The sequence below is a fragment of the Hordeum vulgare genome, chromosome 2H (assembly GCF_904849725.1).
Source record: "Hordeum vulgare subsp. vulgare chromosome 2H, MorexV3_pseudomolecules_assembly, whole genome shotgun sequence".
In the NCBI taxonomy this organism is placed as follows: domain Eukaryota; kingdom Viridiplantae; phylum Streptophyta; class Magnoliopsida; order Poales; family Poaceae; genus Hordeum; species Hordeum vulgare.
In genome coordinates, this window is record NC_058519.1 from 663,035,683 (window position 1) to 663,042,902 (window position 7,220).

At 47.3% G+C, this 7,220-nt stretch overlaps 1 long non-coding RNA gene across 1 annotated transcript; it reads left to right on the forward strand.

The window, feature by feature from the left end:
- The first annotated feature begins 5,370 nt into the window (after window positions 1-5,370).
- LOC123431364 lies at window positions 5,371-6,987 on the forward strand. Its single transcript, XR_006623093.1, has 2 exons — window positions 5,371-5,486; window positions 6,740-6,987. It is a non-coding gene; the product is annotated as an uncharacterized LOC123431364 (long non-coding RNA).
- The last annotated feature ends 233 nt before the right edge of the window (window positions 6,988-7,220 follow it).

The window sequence follows — 7,220 nt, forward strand, 5'->3', positions numbered from 1 at the left end:
AATTTGGATGAAGGAGCTCATCACCGACCTTGGAGTGGTTCCAAGCGCGTCGGGTCCTATGACACTCTTCTGTGATAACACTGGAGCCATTGCCATAGCCAAGGAGCCCAGGTTTCACCGGAAGACGAAGCACATCAAGCGCCGCTACAACTCCATCCAGGACCACGTCCAGAGTGGAGTGATAGATATTTGTAAAGTACACACGGATCTGAATATTGCAGACCTGTTGACTAAACCTCTTCCACGAGCAAAACATGATCAGCACCATAATGCTATGGGCGTTCGATACATCACAATGTAACTAGATTATTGACTCTAGTGCAAGTGGGAGACTGTTGGAAATATGCCCTGGAGGCAATAATAAAATGGTTATTATCATATTTCCTTGTTCATGATAATCGTCTATCGTTCATGCTATAATTGTATTAACAGGAAACAGTAATACATGTGTGAATGAATAGATCACAATGTGTCCCTAGCAAGCCTCTAGTTGGCTAGCTCGTTAGTCAATAGATGATCATGGTTTCCTGATCATGGACATTGGATGTCATTGATAACGGGATCACATCATTGAGAGAATGATGTGGTGGACAAGACCCAATCCTAAGCCTAGCACTAGATCGTATTGTTCGTATGCTAATGCTTTTCTAATGTCAAGTATCTTTTCCTTCGACCGTGAGATTGTGCAACTCCCGGATACCGTAGGAGTGCTTTGGGTGTATCAAACGTCACAACGTAACTGGGTGACTATAAAGGTGCACTACGGGTACCTCCGAAAGTGTCTGTTGGGTTGGCACGAATCGAGATCGGGATTTGTCACTTCGTGTGACGGAGAGGTATCTCTGGGCCCACTCGGTAGAACATCATCATGAGCTCAATGTGACTAAGGAGTTAGTCACACAATGACGTGCTACGGAACGAGTAAAGAGACTTACCGGTAACGAGATGGAACAAGGTTTAGGTATACCGACGATCGAATCTCGGGCAAGTTCTATACCGACAGACAAAGGGAATCGTATACGGGATTGATTGAATCCTTGACATCGTGGTTCATCCGATGAGATCATCATGGAGCTAGTGGGAGCCACCATTGGTATCCAGACCCCGCTGATGGTTATTGGCCAGAGAGGTGTCTCGGTCATGTCTGCCTGTCTCCCGAACCCGTAGGGTCTACACACTTAAGGTTCGATGACGCTAGGGTTATAGGGAATTGTTATACGAGATTACCGAAAGTTGTTCGGAGTCCCGGATGAGATCCCGGACGTCACGAGGAGCTCCGGAATGGTCCGGAGGTAAAGATTGATATATAGGACGGATGGTTTCGGACACCGGAAGTGTTTCGGGCATCACCGGTAACGTCCCGGGACCACCGGGACCACCGGAGGTGGTCCCGGGGGACCACCGAAGGGGGGTGACGACCCCGGGAGGCTAGATGGGATAAGTGGGGAAGGGAACCAGCCCCTAAGTGGGCTGGTGCGCCCCACCCAGCCCATGTGCACCAGAAAAAGGGGGAGAGGGGGGAACCCTAACTAAGGTGGGCCTTAGGCCCACCAGAGGGGTGCGCCACCCCCTCCTCCCCATCTGGCCGCCACTCACCCCATCTGGGAGGGCTGCCGCACCCCCTAGGGTGGGAACCCTAGGGGTGGCACCCCCTCTCCCCTTCCCCTATATATAGTGGGCACTTTTGGCCTTTGGAGGACACAGTTTTCCCTCTCCCTCGGCGCAGTCCTGCACTTCTTCCTCCTTCTCTCTGCCGGCGCTTGGCGAAGCCCTGCCGGGAGACCTCGTCTCTCCACCAACACCACGCCGTCGTGTTGCTGGTCTTCTTCCCCAACCTCTCCCTCCTCCTTGCTGGATCAAGGTGTGGGAGACGTCACCGGGCTGCACGTGTGTTGAACGCGGAGGTGCCGTTGTTCGGCACTAGATCGGAATCGCTGCGAGTACGACTCCATCAACGGCGTTCTAGCAACGCTTCCGCTTAGCGATCTTCAAAGGTACGAAGATGCTCTTACCCCTCTCTCGTTGCTGGTCTCTCCATAGGAAGATCTGAACATGCGTAGGAAAATTTTGAATTTATGCTACGTTACCCAACAAAACCATCGTTCCTTCAACTGTTGAAGGAAAAACGGCACCTCCGTGCTCAGGTTCGTGTACACGACACGGAGCTTCGTCGCGCCATGCGCGACCACCTCACGAAAGATAGTTGGCATGGTGGAAGAAGAGAAGGGAAGAAGAGAGGAGAAGAACAGAGAGGGCGACACGAGAGAGAAGAAGAACAGAGAGGGCGTCGCGAGAGAGAAGAAGAACAGAGAAATGACGACTGTACGCTTCGGTTCGTGCTTCTCATCGCCCGAAACGACGCGGGATGCAAACCGTTTGGGCCATTAATCCCGGGTTGAGCCACCAACCGGGACTAAAGAGGTATACCAAACGGTTGCCACCACTACGGCAGGCCACGTGTTAGGCTTTTAGTCCCGGGTTCAACCACCAACCGGGACTAAAGAGGTATGCCAACGGTCGCCCCACTACGGCAGGCCACGTGTTAGTCCTTTAGTCCCGGGTTGAGCCACCAACCGGGACTAAAGGGGGATACGAACGGTTGCCACCACCACTGCCCGCCGCGTAGCCCTTTAGTCCCGGTTTGGGACACGAACCGGGACTAAAGGCTCCTTACGGGCCGGGACTAAAGCCTCGAGGGAGGCATTGAGAATTGGGACGACGTGGCGGGTCATTAGTCCCGGCCCAGAGGCACTCCGGGAATAAATGGTCCAGGCCAAAGGCCCGTTTTCTACTAGTGCCCTTAGTGAAATCGCTTAAAAGACATATTTAGGAACGGAGGGAGTAGTATATTTTCTGTGAAAAAAATCCCTCCCGTTCCCCCAAATTAGTCCTGCCATATCCCTTTTTCTGCCGCCGTCCTGCGCGGGTTCCCCGCTGGCGGCTGGCCGCACCTTACCACCCCCGTCCGACCGTCCTCCGCCCAGGTAGACATGAAGAAGCGAGGAGGGACGTATCCGACTGCGGCACCTAGGAGAGGTGGACCAGGGGCGACGCATCTCCCTGGCAAGCACGGGAATACTACTGTGATTCAGACAGGGTGACGGGCCGCCACCGGCGCCGCCCGAGTACAGAGCCTACATCGCCCACGGTCGGCGCTCAGTTTAACGCCCATTGCCACCGGCGACCTCTCGGGAAACGGGCAGACGGCGGGAGTTTAGGACACAACTGCCGATGCGGCCATAACCTGGGCTTCTCCTTATCCACATCCCGGCGGTTGGCTCTGCTTCTTCTCCAGTGATTGTTGCAATATCTACCTCTAGATACCTAGGCAGCTGAGGTATGTCGCTGTCCATTGATTCCATTAATCCATTCTCCCGTGTTCCGGCTTTTTATCATGAATACGCAGACTTAGATTAGGTGATGTGGTACTTTGATCGTTTGATGACGAGTACTCTAATTACTGTGATTGTGTGATCCTGATACTGTATTGTGTTTCCTGGAAGTTTAATGTTTGAGACTTGGAGCTTTATAGCTTATTGTTGATACTTGTTTATGACTTGGATTGCAAATATGTGTCTCGTAGCATGTTGCTGCTGTTGGGCTTTGGACAGAAGACAAAGCAATCTTCAAAATGGGGATCCACTACACTCTTTTCAATTATCCAGATTAGTGTAGTCAGAAGTGTAAGGTTAGAAAGAAAAGCAGCGACATAAAAGTTGGGCTTGGGACAGAAGACAAAGCAATCTTCAAAATGGGGATCCACTACACTCTTTGCAATTATCCAGATTAGTGTAGTAAGAAGCAACACCTTCACACTGTGCATTTTGGTTGGCAAGCCAACAACAATCATACTCTGCAAATACATTAAAAACAAGTGCATTCATAAGAACAACAGCCTGCATATAGAAATGCTGAATGAGCAATGGATGAAGGCTGCTGCTACCTGAAAAACTGTGGTTCCAAGCTGAAGTTCTGTTACGCTTTCACAGAGCGGACCCAGTATGTTCAGTTTAGGTGCCGAGATTACCCGTATGGTCCCTGGGCCAACCTGTGGATCGAGTGGTAGCAATCTCTCAAGGCAGGGGGCATCCTCGATGACCAACTCTTGCAAAGGGACACTTCCTGTACACCTGTTACTGCAAAAGCCTACACTCTTAAGAGTTTGAGAGTTGATGTAGAGGCAATGAAAGCCATAACTTTCCTTTAGCTCAAGGCTTTCCAAGACATAGCAGTTAGAGAGCACGCTCTGGAGAGCATCCACCGAGATGGTGACTCTATCCAGGGTGAGTTGCTTGAGGCATGGAAACTTGAGTGACAGCTTCACAAGCGAGTTGGAGAAACGGCAGCAGCCAAATTTGGCCACACAAAGCGTGGGCGCGAAGCGGTAGACGGACGATGGCAGCAGGTAGATCAAACCCCTCATGCCGAAGCCGAAGCCGTGGTCAAGGATGAGCTCAAACTCCTGTAGCTTGTCCAGGGCATGGGAGCTAAGCCAGCCTTCCATCTTACCCTCATAGTTGAGATGAGAGAAGCGGAGCGACAAGCGGCGTGCGGGGCCAAGATGCACAGAGATGATCTTTGAAACCAAGTCGTTCCTCTTTAAAACGAAGCCGCTGAGTTCTTGATTCATGAGGAGGTTGAGAGGAGCGGAGTGCCACAACGGACGCCATCGGCGAGAGATGACCTGCGTGCGGGCACCTTCCTTGGTGGGGAGAAGAGAGACGATACTGCAGAGGACGACGTCCGGGAGGCGGCCGATGTGATCGACACTCCCCGCATCATCCATGTCTCCGCAGTCTAGATTTCGTCCGTCTAATAAATCCCATGCTAGGCTGATAGATTTTGTCCGCAGTCTAGGCTGGTCCTTTAGAGTTCCAGTTTCCAACTTGGCAGGTTCATGTGTTGAGGACCAACTCAAAGGTAAAGACGTGAGCATTTGGATTCATTGGTTTCCCATACCGTGTTCATTTCTTGTTGCAAGTGTATATGGGGATTGATTCATCAGCGTGATTGCTCCATCCTTGTTGGCATAAAGCGACTATTTTTCCTTACCCTTTTTTTGTGGGTACAGGTCAATGCTAATTAAAATATGTTTGCGCGATATTGGAACAAGTGGATTATTTGTTCATACATACTGAACCCTGCCCCAACAACCGCCGACGACCGACTACATACATCTTGTGCAGGTTTGGTATATGGTGGTGTTTCACTGTCAGCCTTCATTTTTCAAAGGTTCAGTTTGCACATGTTACCAGCGATTAAAAGTGATGACTCGATCATTTTTGTTGGAGATTTCTCTTGCCTTGTTCAAGTCCTGACCTTAATTTCATTAATTGGATCCTGTCCTGCAGAACAAACAATCTATGTCCGACAGTGGATCTAGAAGTTGGCATTCAAACTTGCAAAGCTTGGCTGTTCCATCCAAACAACGGCTGCGACGAACAGAAGCATCTGTGAGCGGTTCTGCGTAATCGGCCATTTCAAAGGTAGTCAGTTGATCACGTGTTGTTCGTGGTGACTCATTAGGCGTTCAAGGAAGTTAGTTACCGTACATATTAGGCGTTCAAGGAGCAAAGGATACAAAATTGGGATATAACTTATCACATATACTAACTGAAGCTAGACTGCGTGGATGGAAAATACGTTACACAAATATAGATAATAAATACAAAAGGTAGTACTGAAGCCAACATATTTGTGCTGCACTTCATCTAAGCTGAAGAAAGAAAGCATGAACCTAAAATGCGTGAGCTAACATAACAAGAGGGCAAGGATCCACCATCACTTAATTTTTCGTACATAGCAAAATCCCTTATATTGGCATAGGTTACGCAAAAGTAACCCTAGCAAACCAATCAAATGTTGTGTTAAAACACCCCAAATCCTACTATTAGAAATTTAACATAATTATGCATGCTTTAGTTCTTGACAGTGAGGGCTCCATGTTCTGTTTTAGAAAGAGTGCAAAAAACTTGGCCACCGTGATGCTTCATCATTTTGTCATGTTGTTTGGGTGCAAGAAAATACATGCATCAATTTGGTGTGCATTTTAATGTGCTTGCTCCTAATTCTAATGCATTCTCATTCTGTTAATTTATACCTTCTGCAATCATGAAAAAAAGAAGGGACCAGTAATCAGGTTCCATTAAACCTTTTGTAGGTGTTCTCTTTGATGCCTTTCCTCTTCACTACGAGTAGAATGATGCTTTCTTTGTTAAAATCTTGACACTATATTATCAATCTCCAATAGCTTAATCGATTCTAAGCTCACCAGAAGTAATTGTTCAGAATTTAGTTGTTGCCGACAGTAGATTATATTTTACTGATAAGCAACACATCATGAACCCCTACATAAATGGATTCTATTTGTAGTTAACAACAAGAGAGTTTGAGTGTGATGTCAGTTAACAACAAGAGAGTTTGAGTGTGATGTCAATATCACTGGTGTGGATGTTCAGATTTTCTCAAAATAAAAAACGGGTACTTACAACCAGGCAAGTAATTGATCTATTTACATAGTCAAGTTCATTTTCTGCTATGTTCTTTCGTCAAACTTCAGATTCTAGGCTTAGTTAAATGGCAATGATATTCTTTTTAGTCCACAACCACATCTGGTGTATTCATCTATCCTGACACTGATAGTATTATGTGCAAACTATATTGTTCTTCAGATTTGGCCTGATTCTAATGTATAATGTGTGTGCATATGCAAGTGTCTAAGGCGGCCGGTCGAACGCAGGTGGAGGCCAAGGAGGTTCTCCTCTCGGACATGCAAACAATAATTACTGATGACACCAACGTGCACACTATAAGTCCCCCTCAATCCCGATATAGTTGTGTCACACTCTGCATTTACATTATTAGTATGTACTAGATTCTAAAAGTTGATTCAAGTTTATAGTGCTTCAAATCTGAAAGTTGATAGAGTAATTTGTCAATTGATTTGTACTGTAGTGCTTCAAGACTGATTGCTCCGTGTTTGATTCATGTTTCAAAGTTGATACAATCATTTTGTCAACTAATTCATGTTGTAGTGCTTCAAGTCTGATTGGTCCATGTTTGATTGAAGTTTGGAAGTTGATTGTTTGATAGTATTTTTATTTTCTTCCGCTTTGGGAGTTTCTATAGGTATTATTAAGTTGCTATAGATGTATATGAGTTTGGATATCCACTTACACTTCAATGACGATTCAAAGCTCAACTAGATGTTGATGGAGGAC